Below are 22,626 nucleotides of genomic sequence, written 5' to 3'. Positions count from 1 at the left end.
AGGATCAAAGGGATTTAGGATGAGGAAATGTATGTTCAGACATCTATTCCTCAGCTTAAAACAGGCAGGGAATTAAATATTGAACTATACAGCGAATGGAAATTTATTTGAATCAAATTTTTAAATCTCACCCCCCCCCACACACACACACAAAGGAACTTCAGGATTTGGGGTCACCTATGATAATGCCCACATTTTACTAAAGAAACAGAGTCAGGAAAATAGGGTCACTTGACTAGCAAATTAGTGGCAGTGCAAATTTGCTAAGGTCAGTTCACTACCCTTCTTTTTATATTGCTATTACTACAGTTTCTGGACAGTGCTTCAACACTTCCCATTTTGTCTTTTATTGACTTTTTTTTTGAAACTTATAATTAAGGGGAAAATCTGAGTATACGATACAGGCATTTCTTTGACCAGGTAAAAATAGGACCAAGTAAAGGAAATAGGTAAAAATCGAAGAGGTGTAGTATTGGTGAAATCTCCCTCCTCCCCAGGTCAAGCAATGTTTATGGATTGCTAGTCTTGGAACACTAGCTGAGATAAGCCCCTGAGAAAAAGCCTGTGAGCTGCTGCTTCCGTGGCCCTCCACTTTCTGCAGTTTCCTTTCTTTTTAGTCCTTGGTGTTTCCAGAAGTTATCACCACCTGCCCAGATGAAAATTAAAATCACTTCAGGAAACTCAAAGTAGTATGTTTTCTTCTGTGATGATCGAGAAATTCAATGGCCATTTCGCGATGCCTTCACGATTAAATCTCAGAGCAGAACACACTATCCTTTGGACAATCTGACCTTTGTACTCTCCTCTCACACAGACCCCAGGAGAGGGGAGGCTTGACCAGCCCTGTGGGTGGGGGTGGAACCTGGGATGTGCTGCTGTTACAGACTCTCAACCTACCGCCCACTTCCCTTCCCCCCCCACGCCTCCGCCCAACACACACACACAGTCCAGCCTCCCACCGGACCCCTGACCTCAGTACCGCCTGCAGCGCAAGGAGGAAAAAGTCGGGAGGTAAGAGCCCGCCCTCCGTGGAGCCTTTAAGGCTCTGGTCGCCTCCTCCAGCGCTGGGCAGTGCAAAGGCCTGGTGACTGCGTAAATGGTGGGTGCAAGGCGGGAGGCTTGGGGACAGGAGCCGCCAGCCAGCCGGGCCGGGCACACCACTGGTGAGGTTAGGCCTATTGAAAACATCAAATCGCCTGAGCCAGGATAGACGCCACACATGCATACAATGCCAAGGGCATTGGAGCAAAACTTGGAGACGCAGGACTCTAAGTGTCTCTTCCCTCAGTCCCGGCTCTGAACTCGTGGGGGAATCTCCCACTCTCTTCCCGACCAGGCGCCGGCCTCGTGGGCCCCACTCTGTCGACCTCCACCCGCTCCTTGCCCGCCCGCTCACGGTCCCCCGGGCCCGCCGCCTGCGGCCCGCCCTTCCTCCGCCGCCGGGTCACTCCGGGACAGGCGCCCTCCCCCCGCTCTCCCCACGGCGGGAGCCCGAGGCTCCAGCGGCTGCGGCGGCGGAACCCCGTGCCAGTGCCGGGCTTTGAACTCCCGCGCGACACTGGAACCCATCCCCAACCCCCGTGTCCCGGCTCCGGGCTCCCGGCGACCGGCGGCCGCGACCACGGCGGACCGAAGCTCGGCGAAGCCCCTGCCGTGCCCGGGGTGACCGAGTCAAGGGCGCCCCGGTGAGGAGACGGACGGCAGGCGCCCACGGCTTGGAGGGGCTGCCTTAGGCTGCAGGACTAAGAATCGAGCTGCTCGCTCGGACTTTACACCTTGAGTGTTTCTTGCTGTAAAGCTCCCTGAGCCTGGCCCTGGCTCTGCGAGCCGCTGAGAGCGCTGGGCGACCCCTCCCGGGTCCCAGGACTCGAGTCTCCTCCGCTGCGCGTTAGGCAGCTCGGTGAGCCCTCGGTGGCCGGGCAGCGCGTCGGAAGAGCAGGGAGGGTGGGGCCGCGCGGATCTCTGTAGGAGTGAGCTCCTAACTCTGGGACTCCAAGCTCCCAGCAGGTCTTTTTTAATGGAAATGTGATTGAGACCGGCTACACTGTCCTATGCAAAACCCCATGCAATTGTCTTAATGTATATTTCATTGCAGTATCAAAGGTGCCTGGTGCACAGCTAGATGCTTGCTCGCGAACTTCACACACCTGTTTAACTAGCAGTCACACCAAGCAACAGAACATGACCTGCACCCTCAATGCCCCCTCAGCTCTTTCCACCAATCGGGACAATCCCTACCCTGCCTTCCAACACCAGGACTAGTTTTGCCTGTTTTTGTACTTTATGTAAATAGAATCATAGGGAATGTGCTCTTTTGTGTCTGGTTTCTTTTCACTCAATAGCATGTTAGTGAGATTCATCCATGTTTTTGCCTATGGTTGAAGATGGTTGTTTCTCATTGCTGTACACAGTATTCCTTTGTATATATTACAATTCGTTTATTCATTCTATTTTAATGAAAATATAGGTAGCTTCCAGTTTTGTGGTTGTTATAAAAAATGCTATTGTGAACATTCTGGTAGATGCCTTTTGATGACCACTTTTCCTTTTCTGCGGATAAATAACTAGGAATGGAATTGCTGGATCTTAGGAAGGCATTTGCTCAGCTTTGGTAGACATGGCCAAGAGGTTTCCAAAGGGCTGCACCCGCTTACCACTTATCAACAATATCTTAGAATCCAGTGGCTCCAAGACCAAGTATTGATTGAGGACCTACTGTGTAGCTAGGAAAGAGCAGGACGCAGGACACACTGAGCCCCTACCCTCAGGAGTTCCAACAGGAGACAGACTATACACACCTCAGCAAACACCCAGACAAACTACTGCCTAGTGGAGGTAAGTGCTGGGAAAATAGTAAAACTGGGCCATGAGATGGAGAAGGGCATGTAAAATGAACTGGTTGGAGAAGGCTTCTGTGAAGAGACAACTGAGTCTAGACCTCAAAGACAAGAAGGAACTCTGGATAAAGACAGGGCATAGGCAGAAAGTCATCCCAATCTCTCCTGCCTTTTTTTGCCTCCGGGTTTATAAGACTCCTCAGACTTGGGCAGAACCAAGTTGCAGTTTCCAAGGTCTTCAAGTTCACTGTGCTGCTGCTACTTGGGAGGGGGTGGGGGAGGAAAATCCCAGGAAGCCTCTGGCCAGAGCACCCACCTCTCCCAGCCTCTGAACTCCAAGACACTTCTTTCCCAGTATCTCCACCTTCTGTTGTATAGTTAGTGCTCGTTATGCTTTATGCCCGCACTCCACATTTTGCCAAGTACTTTACCACTTGAAACAATATTTCTCACTTCTAGTTATTAATGAGGTAGCCTGGTGTTAGACACACCGTGAGTCCCCAGAAAGGAAACAGACAACATGAAAACGTTAACATGCCCAAGGCCAAAAGGAGAGGCAGCGAAAGATCAAAGGAGGCTCTGGATAGTCCATACCACCCTCTAGGCACTGTGCTGAGGACTTCTATACAGTGTCCCTTTCATTACCACAGCAAACCCCCCAAAGTGGGCATCATTATCTCCATTTAACACCTGAGGAAACTAAGACAAGGGAGATTACCCAACAAACCTTAAGTCACATAGTTAACAAGCCGGGAAGTCCAGACACAAACCCAGAATTGTCTAACTTTGAAACCCCGTCTCAGGTCAGGTTTCCTAGAAGCAGAACCTGTGACCAAGATTCATGCTGAGGCAATTATCGTCAGGAGTGCTGTTAGGAGAAGAGTGGGGGGAGCAGAATTGGGCAGGGGAGAAGGTGAGCAAGACTCTCATCTCAACTGGAGACTGACTTTAGTCTATCCCACTAGGAACATGAACTACATCACAGAGTTAGTCTCACTTTGAAGCAAAGGGGGAGGCTTTTGTAGCTATTGTCATGCAGCCCTGGCAGTTCCCCAGAGAAGGGAACATCTTTGGGCCCTTAGCAACCAACACACCACAGAAGGCAGGGAAGTACCAGATCAATGAAGGGGCTCCAGCTGGGAACCAACAGCACCCACTGTGCCCAGTCTCAGCTTGTCTTTGCCCCAGGCTCCCTTGGGGTACTCAGGATGCCCAGATCACTCCCTGCTGCAAACACTGCAGTCTTCCCACCCCTCCTACACCAGGGGTTCTTTAGGAAGGGCTTGTTAAAACTCAGATTGCTGGGCCCCACCCCCAGATTTACAACGTAATAGGGCTGAGTGGGATCTGATAATTTTCGTTTCCAACAACCAGGTGATACCTTGCTGCTTGTCTGGGGTGCACTCTTTGAGATCCACTGTTCTGCAGCATTTTAGGGCATTACACCTGTGACATCTAAGCTAGACTAATCTGCCAATGATCCCTTATTTTAACTAGGTTATCTGGACAATATGTCTCCCCAGATAGTTACTCTTCTGGTGGAAATATGAGACTCGGTGGCAGATAACTTGAATACGAAAGTCTTCATGGCACCCTGTTGGTGATACCAATGATTCAATCCAACCAAAAAGAAAACTGGGAATTCTAAGCGTTAAAGGAAAGGCTTGAGGCAAAATATCAAATTAGCAGAAATTTTGCCATCAGGTCCTGAGACTCTTATTCTACCTTATGTGTCTCCTCTTTCTAGATTCCACTCATGGGCCCAGAACATTTTATGCTGAAACTGTCTCATACCTGTTCACAAGTGATTTGAGTCCATCTCCTCCAAACAAACATTAAAATCAGCCAAGTAGGAATATTTACAGCATGGGAATCAGCAAATTCTAAAAAACAGGAATCTTTATTTCCAGAGAGCTAGTTACTGAACTTTTACCACATACCACTGCATCACAGACCCTTAAAAGCTATTTGAAAAAAGATTAACAAACTCACACCAATGTATAGTTGACAATAAAATTTAATACTTCTGTGTGCCAAATACATACCTATTATGTGCCAACACTATGCTGAGTGCTTTCTCATGTTTTTCTTTTATTTTCACAATAACCTACAGAGGTGTTTTTATCCTAAGAAGAGAAAAATGAGACCCTCAGAAGTTACCTGACTTCCCCAAGGTCACACAACCAGTTAAAGTCTACACCAGCTTTCCAAGCCACATTGACTAATGCCAAAAATCTAGGTTCTTTCTACTGCTGCATTCCTACTTATTTGTAGTTTGAGAGATTAAGGAGACTAAGTCTTAAACCAAAGAAATGATTTTTTCGATGCAGCAGTTCACAAATGCTTCGGTCTCAAGACTCTTTCATACTCTCAAAAAGTATTGAGGACTCCAAAGAGCTTTGGTTCTGAGGATTATAAATAGGATATATAAATAGCATCAATAAATAGGGTATTATAAATAGCATCAATAGTATTAGAATGGAAAATGAGTAATGTTTAAAATATTTTTACTAATCATTTAAAATTAACAATGATAAATCCTTATGTATTAATGTAAAGAACATGTTTTCTTAAAAACAACTATATTTTCCAAAACAAGAAACTATTTAGTGAACAAAAGGCATTATTTTACATTTTTGCAAAATGTTGAAGTGTCGTTTCTTGCTAATATAACAGAACATCACAGACCGGGTAATTTTAAAAGAAAATAAATTTATTTGGCTCATAGTTCTAGAGGCTGGGAAGTCCAAGATCAAGGGGCTGTATCTGTAGGACCTTCTTGCTACATCATAACATGACAGAAGGACAAGGAAGCATGTGAGGCAGAGAGAAAAAGAGAAACCATACTTCATCCTTTTATCAGGAGCCCACTCCTGAGATAAATACCCAACTCCTGCAATAAGGGTATTAATCTACCACCTAAAGGTCCCGTGTCCCAATTAATTTATCCAATGAAATTCCAACATGATTTTTCCAGTGAGCATTCAAACCATAGCATTTAGTTTAATAGTATAGCTGGAGTCCCATAACTGCTTCTGCATTCAGTCTGCTGCAGTATGTTGTTTGAGTTGAAGTATGTGAAGAAAATATGACCGTATCCAGCTTGGAAAGGCAGGATCTCATGGACCCCCCAGAAATGGTCTTGAAGACCACCAGGGGTCTTGGAATCACTTTGATGACTGGTGATCTAATTATTAGATGTCAGGCTCAGGACAGTGATGGGGACAGTATGCTTCAAACTTTAGTCCATCCAATCTTAGGAGTTAAGATTATTTAGAATTTGACTAAGCTAGTGAGCTAAATGGCTATTTTATAAGGTAAACATAAAAGTTCCCCCCCGCTCTCTCTCTCTCTCTGTCTCTCCCTTTCCCTCTCTCCCCTTCTCTCTTTCCTCCTCTCTTTCTGTCTTTTAAATCCCAGTAACTGCCAGCCCACTGATTTGCCATATCCCAACAATGGCATTTGCAATACCGTTTATTCATTCAGCAAATTATATTAAGCATCTAATATTGTACCAGGCACCATACTAGACACTGAGGATATAAAAGTATGTAAAACATCCACAGTGGCTACCTCTTTGGGGCTTACATTTTACTGGGAGAGACAGGCTATGTCACATACAGAAATGTGTGGTTCCATAAAAAGATAATGAGAGCTTTTCTGCAGAAGGAAGTCTTTCCAGGGAAGTGCTAAGGGGAGTCCTGAGGATTCCTAGAAGTGAATTCAGAAGAGGTGGGAAGGAAATGGGCAGCTCAGATGGCAAGACTAAAAGTGATGTGAAATAAGACCTATAGCCTATGTCAAGGATTTGGCTCCTAAAAAAAAGAAAAAACAAGTTTTTTACTGGGAAAGGGTATGATATGATGAGACCATTCAGAAGGCTTTTGAGTAGCCTAGGCAAGACAAGGTCTAGGCAAGCTTCAGCTCACATGAGTGGAGGGGGATTAAGACAAGTACACAGATTTGAGAGATGTCCAAAGGTAAAACTGATAGAAGTGAATGCTGAGTTGGATATGGGGAAGGAGAAGGTATCAGGAATACCTCCCAGATTGCTTCAAACATCTATTGAACACCTGCTATGTGTCAGTCACTGCACAAGGATCTGATGTCACAGCCAAATAGGAATTGGGATTAGGTTTGACTAGAATAGAAAAATAAAAACTATTCATTTCTTAAATGAAATAGGCCTTTTTGTTTTTATCTTCTCTCATTTAAAAGTCTATAAGCCCAAGTTCCAGCATCCTACTTCATGAAATTTAGGATCCTCTGACTTTGTTGCTCCCCCAGGCTGGACCTCCATTCCCAAGGGCCCCCAAGATGGTTTCTCCAGGTCTGGCCATTGTACAAATGTCTAGCCATCAGGAAGAGGAGGGTGAAAAATAAGGGACAAAGCATAAAGGAACTTCCCAGATGCAACCACACAACACTTTTGTGTATGTCCATTGCTCAGAATTTATCCAGTAGCCCCAAAGATGCTGAAGGGATGCTAGGGAGCACAGTCTTCATTCTTGGGAGCCATATATCCAGCTAGAAGTTTTACTACCAAGAAATAAGAGGAAAAATATAATGAGGGACAACATAGTTTTCACAAATACAGAATTAAACACAGGTGTTCCATTTTTGAGGACTTACAGCAGTCTGAGGTCAATGGTTTCCATCTTGTGTATCTCAGTTTTCTTCAACTGTCAAACAAGAGTTCCTGCTAGGTGACTTCTGTAATTTCTTTCCATTATGAATCTCTCTACACATCCATGAGGGATTGTATAACTGTTCATTTTTCAAAAGTGCTGATTGTATTTGATTTGTTATAAATGAATACATTTTGCTGAAGACCAATTTTCCTGCAATGATTCTTTTTGCTAAAGTTGGCTTAACTGGAATCAGTAGAAAGTGATGCTTTTGCTGACTCTTTGTGTATCTGATGCCTTTGTTTTGTGAAAAATCAAATATTAATATAATGGAAAAATGTAAACTTTTGTGGTTATTTGAATTAACCACGTGGTCTGGAAAATGTTAGAAAGAAGTATCACTTCTTTTAAGAAAACATAAAAAACACTTCTTCAATAAAAAACAAATAATTCTCGATTACAAACATTTTTAATGGTAAACAGAAAAATAAGGAATTATTCAACTTATTATTCCCTTCACCCTAAATCTACCCGATTTGAAACGGTTGGAGTAAAGGACAGATCCCTTGTTTTGGTTTTGTTTGTCTGTTTGTTGCGATAATGTTTATTGTCAGTGTTGTTTGAGTTAACTCCAGATTTAGACTGAATTTCCCCGAAGTGCTGGAGAAAGAAGATAACCCATAACAATACTGGTTACCCACAGGAAAAGAACTTGGATTTATAATTTGCTAGGATTAGACCATAAAGTAGATAATTTATAATTCAGTTTGTCCAATCCTGACTTTTGTCACTAGACTCTTCTTAAATCTAGCTAGCCTTACACACACACAAAATGGCTACATTATAATATTGACTCTGATTCCAATTTTTATTGAATTAATTTAATTAGTATTAAGGCATGGTGATAGTTCTCATTTCATTTTGTATGCAAAACTTTCCTGATTTGATTTGCTGAAATTGAATACTTTAAGGGATTATAGCCATAGGATTCTATTTTCCATAAATGATTAATTAATTTTGTTCAAAATATCTTAAATATTATTAAGCATATTAAAAGAAGGCATTGAATATATCAACTTTACGAAAGCACTGCTTAAATCATCAAACATATTTCTTGTTAAATTAATTTAAATAACAAATTTAGTGAACAAGTTTATGTAGAGGTATTTTCTCCTCCAATATGAGTGATTCGAAAACTAGCAAGAAAATGTATTTTAAAATTTACCTTTCCTTATTGTTTTCAAGCTAAAATTCATGCACAAAGGTTTTAATGTGTATATATGTGTCTGTATATGTAAATAAACATCTGTTTTCCTGTGTGAAGTTATTGCCCTACAAGAGAGCATAATTTATATCAATTTGGATGACTTGAAATATCCTTTATGAGATAATTAAAGTATAAACTGTTCCTAAACTATTAACCTTCTGTAGCTTCATAAATGTAGCAGCTGATGACATACCATAAAGTACAACTGTCAACTTTTAAGATATGAGCTAAGCTTGCTTGCTCATATTTGGGCATAGATAAGAAACTTGACTCAGTCTAGTTTTATAGTTGCCCAGAGATTTAAATAAGAAGGGATGATTGTCTATCACAGCTCATAATAATGCACTTAAATTTAGAGCTCCAAATACCCCCACTCCCCAGTCGGCATGCTTCTCGAGGCCTTCGGACTGAAAAACTGCAGCTGTGTTTATGTGGTAATTTAGAATCCCTATTACATATGCAAGCAACTGGGTTCCATGGCTCAATCACAATTCATTCATTTTGCTTTTTTTGTACCAAAGAAATAAAATCAGAAAACTCTATAGCATTATGGCCAGCCCCTCAAAATCACAAAAATCAGGAGATTGAAAATGATAGCCCCACAAAACCCACAAATCGTTTCCATTTGCCATTAAATAAAGTTCACAACAGAAATTCCAGATATATGTAGTTAAGGTGTGTTATTCAGTTCAGCAAACATTTAGTAAGACAAGAAAACAAGTAGCCATAGTAAAATAAATTAAAACATAAATAAGGAAAGGCCTTTACTTTGAGGATACTGAAGCCTGAAAGAAGATATTTCGAATCAAGCACCATGTGTCTATTTGTGTGCATGAGTGTGTGTGTGTGTGTGTGTGTGCGCGCGCGCACTTTATGGAGAACACCAATAAATGAACTGAGTTTGTTTCTAGATATGAATAAAATTCTCCAATACTTTTCTTTGGGAATGTTACAAATCTGTGCAGTCGTATTATTTGTGATTCACATAGCAAAGATTTTTAAAGTATTTGCTTATTGTCTAGATCCACAGGGACCCTAGCGAAAGTATCTGTAGTTCATCTTGTTACATATACTAGCCAGACTCTGAAAAGTTATGTAGAAATTGGCTTTTGTGCAAATGGAAGACTGTTTTCATGATGCTTAATAGTTAACTCAAATTCAAATTTTAAAGTCATATTCTAATTCAGGTGTTTTTTTATAGATCTGGGCTTTTCTCGTATTATTTTTACTTATTGAATGTGTGTGTCTACAGTGTGAGGGGGATGTACCAGCATCTTATAAGGAAAATCATTTTACTCTAGAACATTCAACACTTTTTAAAGGTGCTGTAGAGAAATGGAATTTTTATAATCATTTTGGAACATAACATAGACTCCTTCTAATTTACTCGTGGGTTGCATTTCAGATGTTAAGTTGATTGGTATGCAAAAGTTGCTACTGGAAATAACCTCGTCCATGTTAAGTTTTCAAGAAAGCATACAAAAGCAATTCATTAATCTAAGATATGGCTCTGTCATAACTGTTCCTAACTATGTTTTTTTCCCTCTAACTTTTGAGCACTCCTGAAGTAGGGAATCAACAACTCTCTTGTCTTTTCAACTCAGTAGGCAAGGACTTCACAACCTCAAAGTCACAATGATTGCTAAACCAGGGCTCCTGAGGTGACGAGAGAGGGGTTGGGAAGGATGGCTGAAGGGTAGGACAACTGAGCTATAAGGGATGAGATGATGGGATGGAAGATAAGGGACCTTTTGCTTTCTTTTCTAAGCAGTTATAGAAAAGAACTGCCATTACTGAGATTGATAAAAGGAAAATAAACATCAAACACTATGACTCCACCTTTTTTTTTTTCTCTAGACAGGGTGTGTTGCCCAGGCTGGAGTGCAGAGACATGATCTGGGCTCACTGCAACCTCCGTCTCCTGGGTTCAAGTGATTCTCCCACCTCAGCCTCCTGAGTAGCTGGGACTACAGGCATGCGCCACCCAGCTAATTTTTGTACTTTTTGGTAGAGATGGGGTTTCACTATGTTGGCCAGGCTGGTCTCAAACTCCTGACCTCAGGTGATCTGCCCACCTCAGCCTCCCAAAGTACTGGGATTACAGGCGTGAGCCACTGTGCCTGGCCTGGCTCCCTCTTATAAACTTTTTGCTCTCAAAACAATTAGATAGATATATGATTGATTGATTGATTGAGATGTATGATAGGAGTTTTGAAAGTGGTGAGAAAAATTAAAGATACACATGCAGGCCAGTATGTACAGGCTGATTTCAAAGTCAAATTACATGGGTTCTAAACCCTGATTTACCACTTGGAAGTTGCATGACTTACAGCAAGTATTTAAATCTGTCTGGGCCTTGGTTTCCCTATCAGAAAAAAAAAGAGATAATAATAGAACTGTACTGAATTCACAGAATGTGGTAACAGAGTAAATGAGATAATCTATATAAAGTGATTAGCACAATGTCCAGAACATAGGAAGTGCTCCACAACATTAGCCAACAGCAGCAGCAGTAACATTATTTTTATGGAACATTGTTGAAAGCTGCAGGGATATAGAAAAAACATATTCAGTGGGAGGGTAAGTTCCAACTTAACTAGATTTGTGACCCTGAATGGATCATTCAATTTCCTGGGATCTCATCTTCCTCAGGATATGTCTAGATAAGTCAATGCTTCTCGAGTGTCAATGTGTGTGCGATCACCTGAGGATCTTGTTAAAATGAAAATTCTAATTCAGCAGGTTGGGGGTGGGACCTGAGATTCTGCACTGCTAACATGTTCCAGAATGAGATTGGTACTGATGGTCTGGGTACTACACTTTGAGTAGTAAAGATCCAGATGGTATCCAGTGAGTGTCTTTTTCAGCTTCAATCCAGTTTATAATTAAGACACTGGCCCATTTTTGTATATAAAGAAAGAATGAAAAATTCAGGTTCACTTTTGAGAAAAATTAACCTCATATTAACATGGGAATTTCGTCTCTAGAGCTCCAAGAGATTGGAAGAGAAGGTCAGGATTCATCTGAAGGGTCAGATAATTGGCTGCTGAGAAGGTGGACAAAGGGGGATGTTTCCTGATGAGGTCCTCAGGACAGAGGCATTTTAAGTTGGGAAGGCTTTTTTTTTTCTTGATTCTGGAAGGCAGCATGGCATCATAGTGAAGAATGAGGGTGTGTGTGTGAGGGGTGGAGGGGTGTGTGTATGTAATCAGCTACACCTGGATGGTTATCTCAACTCTGCAATGTAATGGCTGACCTTGGGCAAATTTCTTAATTTTTGTCAATTTCATTATCTCATCTGTAAAATGGGAATAGCAGTACTTTGTTGGACTCTACCGACAATTAATTGATATAGGGCCTACAGTACTTAGCACAAGGCTTACATGCACAGGTAAGTGGCCAGAAAATGTTGTCTATTAAAATTATCATCGTCATTACCATTAGCCTTATATTAGGAATGCTCGAAGGCTAACCATTATAATCTTAATTCTATTTTAGTTTCGATGACAGTGGTTCTGAAACTCCAGTGTGCCCCAGAATCAACTGGATGGCTTATTAACACAGATTGCTGGGCCTCATCCTCAGAGATACTGATTCTGCAAGCAGTTCTTCGGTGGGGTCTAAGCGTCTGCATTTTTAACAGACTCTCAGGTGATACGACGCTGCTGGTCTGGGGACCACATTTTGAGAACCAACAATCTACAGAATTACTTCCTATAACTGGCATGATTATTAAGTGATGATGAATCTTTGGTAAGTAAATTTTCCACCCAAGTGAAGGTTACCTCAGATGCGACACTTTCATTTTAATCCCTTTTTGATGAAAACTTTTCTAAAATATATAATTTTTATTCTTATATATATGAACAAGGGGCTCTTAAATACCACTTAGCTTTTCTTTTGATCGAAGTTATCAAATAATTCCTCTTGAATTCAGAAGGGATAAATAAGCATGGCCTTTTGACTTATGAACTTATTAACCTGAACAATATTTCCGGGCTGTGTTCCTGAAGGGACAGTCATAGATCCCGAGAAGAGATAGTAGTGAAACTTACAAGTCAGCACGAGTTCTCTGAGAATAAGTAGGTAAAGCTAACTATTTCCTTTATTGTTATGACTACTAGATTGGTAAATTGGAGAAATGGTATAGGCATAGATATTGGACTAGCCAGGCTTACCAGGCAATACCAAAATGTGTTGAGTTGATTAATGGATGGGTGCCATTCTGGGTAGATATTGCTTGTAGAGTGCCAGAGGGTTCTGTCCTTGGCTTTGTCTAACTCTTTCTCAGTTATTTGGATGAGCCAGAACATAACCCATTCCCATTCTTCAGGGGTATGAAAACATAGATGAGAAGACCACTTGACAGATAATAAAGAAAGGGTGTGAAGGAGAGCCAGAGTAGACTTTGAGGGCCCAAACAATCCAGAACTCTGATTTCTCTGATAGTTATGATCACTTGATTACCTGTTATGATACTGTAGTGTAATAGCCAAAATAGGTATGTGACTGCCTTAGAGCTTCTGGTCTTTGCTGCCAGGATAACAGCAAATTAACCTTAATTTTCAAGAACACATCACTTGCTGCTCAACCAAATTTTATCCTTTCTCGTATGTCTTCTTTCAACCTGCTCTTAGATTGCTGTTTCAGCTCTACAAGCGTCCATGAAACCAGATAACTAAACTTGACAAGAAATATAAATGAAACAAGAGTAAGCAGACCAATGGAGAACATAAGGGACCATTTGTTTGGAGTTTGGCTCTAGAGTCTCAGAGAGTGTTTTTTCTTACATTTATGTTCCAAAGGAATGAAACGATTCAATCTTTGGCCTCTTGAGCTTTCATATATTGGTATAAGAGACTCAACTATCTATTCAATTATCATTCACATTTCAGAGAAAATTGTATTTATTTTATTGAATGATGACTTACCAAAAGGTTGCTACAAATTAATAGAAGGTGAAATACATAATGCTGTATATTCTACTCGAATATATTCATTGTTCAATTAAATATGGTTGCAAGCACAATGTTAAGCCAACTGCCTTGTATTCATGTATGTACACATACCCTGTAAGTCTTGCTTTCTCATTTGCTATTGCCAAGGTGATAACTCTTAATGACAGATGGGAAAATGTTTTAAATAGAAAGGAATTTGGAGGAAACTAAAATAAATCTCACTTTACTTCATTATTCCACATCTTCTTTCCCTGAATGGCAACATATTAGTGAAGACCCTCTTAACAATACATGAGTTTTATTTGATAGGCTGTCTGATTTGCACTTATTTCCCATAGGCAATGAGTGTGTGTAGTCAAGTCTAGGTTAGAGTCAGACAGGTTTTTCATTTATCTTTTCTAATAACCTGTAAATGTTCCACTGACTTGGGCTTTTATTTCGGAAGTAAACATTTTGCTAACTAGTCACAGGTCATGTAGGCATATTAAAAACTCCCTGCTAATTTATCATCATTGTGTAGCTAACCTCCAGTAGGTAAACTAGGTCCTTTTTGCTCTCTTGATTTTATGATGTTGGCAGTAGTAGTAAGTATGCATTACTTGGTCTCATCCCTAACCTGAGAAAATGAACCTTTTTACAGTCCTTTCAATCTGATCACACTATTTTAAGTGCTGATGTATTCTGAAAAGATGAATTGTTTTATGTTGCAATGTTTCCACTGAGTAATAGAGTATCATGTGGGTGAGGGAGGAAGAAGTGTAGAGTTACAAATTTAAATACAGTGGCTCTGTATTCAGAGACTTCCATATAAGGGAGCAAGGTGATACTGTAAAATATTCAGATGTATTCTGGGGGTACTGTGCATTTCCTAGATTATCAGTTTCCTTTGCTACATTTCTGGGGACTAACTGCTAACATAAGAATTGTAGATGATTCATAATTAGTAAATGCGCTTTGTTTTTCTTTGCAGCAATATTTGCCAAAATAACCTTATTTTTGGTACATTTATTTCTGTCTATTGGGCATTTTGTGACAAATATATTACTTGAAATGTCATACTTCAGAATTGTTTTCTTTTCTTCTATTTTGAGGAAAATATTAAGGTTCTGATTTGAATTGTTTTAGGATAGAAATATATTAAGTAATATATGTTATTAATAAGCTCCATGTTTTTCTCTATTCTCTATAAGGTGCTAAAACATTCCAGACATCAGATTCTTAATCTAGAAAATTATTTAAGCAGCAGCAGCAAAATTCAAATTTTCTGACAACGGAAGGTAGAACAGGAAGTTCTCATTTGGGGATGATTCTGGCCCCTGGGGACATTTGTGGAGACATTTTTAGTTGCCTCAACCTGAGGGGGTCAGGGGAAGTGTGTTCTACTGGTATCTGGTGGGTTGAGATCAGGGGTGCTGCTCAACTTCCTGCAGTGCAAAACACAGCGCTCACAATAAGGAATTATGCAGCCCAGAATGTCAATAGTGCTAAGACTGAGAAACCTGGACCTACAACTCTGTTTTCAATACAAATACAAATGAAAAGGAGTGAGGCAGTCTGAACTTTACACACTGGATCAAGATCCTTTTCAAAGGTGGAAATAAAGAAACCCTAAAGGAGGAACTCAACCTAGGATACAAGAAGAGAGGAAACATTTTGTTCCTTTGTGTTCCACATGTCATTAGGAAGTACACATGCACGGACTATTACATCACAGTGAATCATGACCACGTGTTCATTCTAAACATTGTGGTATTTGTTATTCCTAACTTTAATATACTGTAAAATCTGAATGTGGCATCACCAAACACCACGAAATGTGTTCTCCCCTTTTCCAATAGTGCATCAACTAATGGTTAAATGTGATATTTAACTTGACAGAGTCTATGCAATCCTTCTGCTTTTTATTCTGCTCAGAGATCACAGCCTGTAGAACAGGATGATAGTTGAAAGCAGATGTTCTTCTAAACTATGTTTCACTCAAATTCAGCAATATGATAAAAGAGGAAAAATGGAGAAACATTGATGGGGCTTCAGGATAAAGGGTTTTATATTTTTCACAATGATTTGAATGTTAGTTCTCTTCTTTTTCAGGCCACATTCTGGTGTATTCTCTCATCATTTAATTATGTGTTACCTGTTGCTTTAGTCTGTCCTTTCTGATTTACTTCCAGTTTCTATTTCATTTATATACACGTGTGTATGTGTGTTTGTGTGTGTGTGTGTGTGTATTTATATATGTGTGTAGGTGTAATGTATATGTATACATGTTTGTATATATACATTATATATAATGTATATATACACAAAATAATTATATAGTAATCATCAATATATATCACATATATAGACAATATATAAATGATATGTTGTTTATATATATATATCACATATATAATAATATATTCTGCTCTTATCTTGACTCCTAACTGAAATGTTACTTTCTCAGAGAGGCCTTCCATGACTATTTCATGTAAATTAAATACCTTCATCCATTGCCTTCTCTTATCTAGCACATTTTTTTCTCCATTTATATATATATATATATAAAATATATGTACGTATGTATCTTTATATCTCTCTTGATATACTTTTTTTTTGAGACAGATTCTCAGTCTGTCGCCCAGGCTGTCTTGATATACGTTTAGATGTATTTCTATCTCATTTGACTCAAAGGCCCACAACAGAAGAGATAATTTTGCTTTCTCTACCATGACATTTTCAGACCCTGGCCTCTGACACTTTGCCCTCAATAAACGTTGCATGGGTGAGATAAAAGCTACCCACTCAAGGTGTATTGACTGTCAACTGTACTGAGATTATCAAAGCACGTGTCCTTCCCTTTTCTGTGATAAGGTGACTACACCCTGCACAATTGTTCTATGCACATATACATTGTATAATTTGGCCGCAGTCTATTTTTTCCTATGTTTGTGACATAAAATGAAGGTAAGCCCCAATCTGTCAGTATGTGACATCATTTTTCCAAAACCAGCTCACAACTGCACATACACAGAGGCCTTTGCTCTTAGCTTTTTGTACCAATCGCTGAAGCACTATGGCTAATCTTGAGACAGAAAAATTCCTGGTATAGTGATGAATCCCTTAAGCTGAGCAAAGAACCAGCAACAGTCGAGAACCCCTTTGAAGATGTTACTGAATTCCAAGAGAGGAATAAAAGGGGCCTATGGCTGCTCTCATTTAAACTTCTCAAGCCAAATGTTTGGCTTCTGCCTCTAAACATATCCTAGCAACGTGACGTTGCAGATCTTTCCCTGAAGAAGTGGAGCTTATTTTTCCTTCTCTTGAAGCTGGACATTCTACATGTGACTTGCTTCGGCCAATAGAACTTTAGTAAATGTGACATAAGCAGAGACTTGAATAGTGCATTTTCTTTAGAGTTCACTCTCTTGCTGATATTTGGGCCCTGAGGCCACTGTGTAAGAATCCCTGAGTACTCTGCTAGAAGATAAAAGATGATGAGGAAAAAAGCTGATCTATTCCAGCTGAGGGCCCCCAAGGCTGACGGGTCTGCCAACCACCAGACATGTCAATGAGATGACCATAGATTTTCCAACCTCAAATTAATGAACTGTCGAGCTAACTTACAGATTCATGAAAAACAAGTGATTTCCATTTTAAGCTACTAATTTTTGGAGTGGTTTTGTTATGCAGTAAAAGCTAACTGATAACAGTCACAGATAGCATATTAGTGTCTGTTTTCTCAAGGAGGCAAGTCAAATGTCTATAAGTTGTGTGAATTCAGTAGTGTTTGTGGAACTCACTAGTTTCCCAAGGTTGTTCAAGGTATAAAAAGGGACTTTCTGATCCAAAACTTGGGAATTACTGCATTCTAAAGCATTTTCAACTTAGAGATTGCAAAACAAATTAGCAGATTAAAGATAATAAGAATCCACAAAGTAAATAAACACACACAAAACTGCTGAAAATATGTTAAAGCCCCATCTTTCCCAAACTTTTATGACCTCTTGGCACCATGCTATTAACATTATAGTCATTGCTGAAACCTTACTCTGAATGTAATGGTAAATGGTCTGTACAAGAACTTTGAGGTTTGGGTCCTGGCCCCAAGTGTAGCATTTGCAAACTACAGGACCTTTAACAAATCTAACTTGGTAAAATTTGATAAAATGAAAGACATAATTCCTGAAGAAGACCCCGAAAGCCTTCTAGGTCATCTGTTCCTGTCACCTGGATAGAAATTTAGATGCTGCATCGATATTCATGTTCTGCATTATATTCTGTTTCTGATGAGCTGTGCCAGTGCTATAGAGGCAAATCATTATTTCATCTCAAAGTCCTTTTTGAGGGCCACCATTATGCCAGGTACTATTTTGAAGAGTGTTAGGGATACTTTAGTGAACAAGTCTTTCTCCTCTAATATAGTCTTTAATGTAGCAACTCTACATACCCTCTCATAATTAAGCTGCAATACAGAGCTTGTATTCCAGCAACGGAGCTGGACAATAAATCTGAGAAGAAACAAACAGTTAATATAATGTCAGCTGGTGATAAGGACTGTGTAGTACAACAGAGTAAAGGGCTAAAGTAGTGGTTCTTAAACTTCAACTTGCATCAGAATCACACAGAAGATTTGTTAAAACCCAGATTTCTAGGCCCCATCCCCCAAGGTTTCTGATTCAGCATTCTTTAGTAGGGGATCAGAATTTTCATTTCAAACAAATTCCCAGGTGATGCTCATACTGCTAGAGGGAGGATGATGTTTGGATAACCAGTGGGCTAAAGAATGATAAGAGGTTGTTCTATTGGATAAAATGGTAAGGTAAGGCCTCTCTGACCATCAGAGACCTCACTGAAGTGAAGGAGAAGCCATGTGAGAATCTGGGGAGAGAGCTACAGTGGAGAGCACAGTGTGTGCAAAGACCTTGAGGCAGAAGTGAACTTGTGCTGGAGGAATAGCAAGGACTGATTTTCCTAATACCCATTGCTATGTTAGCAAGCCATAGTCTTTGTCACCCATTACAGCATGAATTATGAGTGACTATCTTTCATAAGTTATGGCTTATAGTGCCTACTAGGGTCCAGGGTCCAACTTTCAGCTGAATTATTTTCCTGACTCACATTTAGGAATAGCTTTTTTTTTTTTTTCTTTTTTCTTAAAAGGGAACTTTGAGAATTAAGGAGTTTGGGTTAAGTTAGTGGCTAAAAGTCACAAGAGGAAAGTGCTCATCTGTCACATTTCACCTGTTGAGGTCTACTGGTTTCAGTTCTGACACCAGGACTGGTGTAACTTAAATTCACAGTCTTGCTTCTGGTTTGTAGGAGGATCTGTGATTGCTCAGGTCAAGACACATTATTTCAGTGTGGCTCATTTTGTATTTGTGGGTTTTCCCAGATAAAAATGGATTATGTTTTTTAGAATGTTCTACATTTGGGGGATGTTTTTCACATTCCTTACCTCATTAGATCTTCATAATTTTATTTTCTGATGCAGAAAAGACAGAAACTATCTACCCATGCTACAGATGAGAAAACAGACTCAGAGAAATGAACACTCAGCAGACATTTCTTTTTGCTTCTCTTCACGTGGTCTTTCTTTGGTTAGGCAACCTGATTTTCCAAGCCCTTACAAGTACATAGTAAATCATGGAGCAGGGGATTGGAGATAAGCTCATAATCTTCCCACCACTGCCTCTCTTGAGGAAATTTTGGTCTCAGGTCTCTGCCTATCTCTTAGGTGCACTTTATTTCTGCCATCAATCATAAAACTGCATGGTTTTACTCAGAAAGAAGTGAAGGAAAAGGGGCTTTGTGAGAAGAAAAGGAAAACTAATTTTTACTGATCACGCAAGATCCAGGAAATTTGCTCAATTTTTATTTTTAAATTTAAATTTTAAATTTGCTCAAATTTTAAAAGTATGATTTTTAGTTAATCTCCTTAGTGAGGGGGAATCTTTTCATTTTATAGGTTTAAAAAAAAAAAAAAGCTGGGGCACAAGGAAGTTAGCTAATAGATCTTAGGGCAATAATGTGACTGACTCAACATCAATTTTCACTGCCTGTGTTTCCTCTAACCTCAACAGAGTCTTTTTTCAGATACCACATTGAGGCCCAAAGGAAGAATCCAGGAGGAGGCATATAAATGATAAGAGTGAGACACTTCCTGGCAGGGACACATTCATGTCAATCAATCCAACAGTCTGAATCAATATCATTTTTTTATGGTCATAGATAAAGGGGTTAAAGAAAAGTAAGCTAGAGAAAATGTCCATCATCACCTTCAGAAATCTCAAATGTCCTCATATGAAGGATTATACTTTATTATGATATTTTAAATCTCATGAATGGGTATAAGAATGAGTAGGAATCACTGAAAGAAATACCAGCAAAGAACATTTTATGACCTGAATTTACAGATCCTCTGGCCATTAATTAAAGCAAAAGTGGTGGTAAATCTTTTGCTTTAAATTAAATTAATTAATTTTGCTTTAAATTAATTAAAGCAAAAGTGATGGTAAATTCAATCTGTGGTTTATACAAACTAATGAATAAAATCATCCTGTCATTTGACTTAGCTGCCAATAAAAAATGCATTAAAATCATCAGAAAAACAAAGAAGCTGCTTTTCTGCCTTCCCAAAAGAAGTTGCCTTTAGGAATGGAACTTAAATCCATACATTCCCAAGTTTCTTCATTTAGCTAATAATGAACACAAAAATACTGTTAAGAAGGAATAAGGAGCACTCCAGAAAATAAAGATCTTTATCTGATCATTGAATGGGGGTAGAACTGCACTGACTTTTCGAATGTAAGACCTGAGATGGATCTTAGGCATTACTTAGTCCTTCCATTTATGCATGTGTACAGGAGAACCAGGGAAGAAATGACAAAGGTAAGGGCACACAAGTAATTATGAGCATGGCTCAAATCAGACTGGTTCCAAATCCAACATTTGGAAATCTCTAGATGGCTCTAGAATAGTTTCTCCTGCATTGGAAAAAAAAATATTCCTGGCATTCTTGAAGCTGGATGTGAGAGAAGGGCATTCCAACTTAAGAGATTAGTAGCAGTTAGGAAATGCTACAGGGAAAATATTCACTAAAAGGTCTCTCTAAGAACTGAGTCATTTCCTCCAAAGAAACACTGTTTAAGGGCCTGAACTCATAGACGGGCAAAAGAGTCTGTCTCCAGAGACGTTATTTCTGCAAGTCTGAATTCAGACATGTGTTTGAGTTTGTGCCCAATCCTTGCCAAAGATAGGAGTGCTCCTTCTCTTTCAAAGAATTTACATCGTGTTCAATGACAAGTAAGCACCACAACGTGAAAGATTTTGATTTTCTCGCCCCCCTTCTCTCTCTACAGCCTAGAATTGTCTGCCCAGGTAGTAGGCAGTTGTATTGTTACAAATATTTATAAATATTTATTGAATAATTGATTTAGGAAAAAAGTATCTTTCAAGATAAAAATTTGGCCTTTGCCATTTTTGTGTTTTCAAATACCATAAATTATATTTTTCCAAAATAATAATGATGGATCACATTAATGAGCTGCCTACTATGTGCCAGGCACCACGCATAGCATTATCCATCTATTACCACAGATTTCTCATGCCATCCCTATCAGGTAGGTACGATGGTTTTCTTCCTTTCTACAGTTGTGGAAACCGAGGCTTACAGAAGCTAAGTAACATGCTCAAATCACATGATTAGAAAGGACACAAACTTGGAACTCAAATTATTGTTATTCATTATCTGGTATGAACTATAGTGCAGGGTTTTGTTCTAAATCTGCATAATGAAAACTCAGTCCTTTCTTGTACTAGCTGTAGATTTGTTTGCCTCAAATGTATCATTTATAGAAATTCAAAATATGTTCTACAGTTGTGTTTGTAGGAGCTATGACTAGCATTTTACACAACACTTTGTAAACAGGATAAGGCAAGTTTATTTGTGAAAGAGAGCTATCATATATGAAAATAGGACATGTCAGTAAGACCCATCTTGCCCTCAAATTGAGAATTTCATTTCAAGTAACTGACAAAGGCAAGCAAATCTGAAGTTATGACTGCCACTTCAGATATGACTCATCCAGGGATTTTAAGGATCTGAAAATAGCCCATAATCATAGCATTTTACTATATGTGTTGTTATATCTAGATATATTAAAGTTTATTCCATGAAAATGAGTAAGATTTACCTCATTCCTTTCCTTTAAAAAAGGATATTTTCCCCAAATTTTTAACAATTACATTTCCATTTTTTATGCATATAAGCATAACTCAAAAAGGAAGGACACTTAATTGGCATGTTTTGGGAAGCTGTGTCTTGAATCACTAGATTTATTCTGTGATTGACAAAGAATTTAACAATGTACTGTACTTTCGTGTGCTCACAATGAACATAGGTTATTACAGTCCAATTAGCAATTACTCAGCATGTCTTTAACCTATCTTTCAAACAGCTGAAAAGTAAGATTTAATTTAGAAATGTTTTGGTATTCTTACCTTCCTTTCCACCATTCACCTTTTTCTTAGTATACTTTATCAGCATCTTCATTTTTACATAGGCTTTAATACATAGCTTAGTTCATAAAAATGATTTGCAGCTGCAAGCAGAGCTTGTAATTGCTACACAAGGCAACAGTAGTTTTGAATATTGATCATTTTGAGGATTTTCTATTTGTGATACTGAAGAATACTTACTCAGTCATCGACTCCACATAACTTTGAATATTTTATTTGTGAAAACTGTAAGAATGAACAGAAGTCAGCAAGTGGTAACTGACCATTTTCTAGTTGTTCATAATTGTGCTAGTACCTCAGAAAGCTTTAATAGAATAACTCAGATAAATATATGACAATCAATTTCACTCCTATGCATATGCCCAGGAGATACAAGTGCATGTACCACAAAAATAATCGTTCAAGAATGTTGATAGCTGCTTATTCATAATAGTCCC

The 22,626-nt window shown here is 39.2% G+C and overlaps 1 long non-coding RNA gene across 1 annotated transcript; it reads left to right on the top strand.

Moving 5' to 3' along the window:
* The first annotated feature begins 923 nt into the window (after positions 1-923).
* Positions 924-14,656, top strand: LOC117077771. The gene is made up of 3 exons (XR_004434838.1): positions 924-1,011; positions 12,231-12,485; positions 13,370-14,656. It is a non-coding gene; the product is annotated as an uncharacterized LOC117077771 (long non-coding RNA).
* The last annotated feature ends 7,970 nt before the right edge of the window (positions 14,657-22,626 follow it).

The sequence above is a fragment of the Trachypithecus francoisi genome, unplaced genomic scaffold (genome assembly GCF_009764315.1).
Source record: "Trachypithecus francoisi isolate TF-2019V2 unplaced genomic scaffold, Tfra_2.0 Lachesis_group0, whole genome shotgun sequence".
In the NCBI taxonomy this organism is placed as follows: Eukaryota; Metazoa; Chordata; class Mammalia; order Primates; family Cercopithecidae; genus Trachypithecus; species Trachypithecus francoisi.
This window is presented reverse-complemented; position numbering and strand designations above follow the sequence as displayed.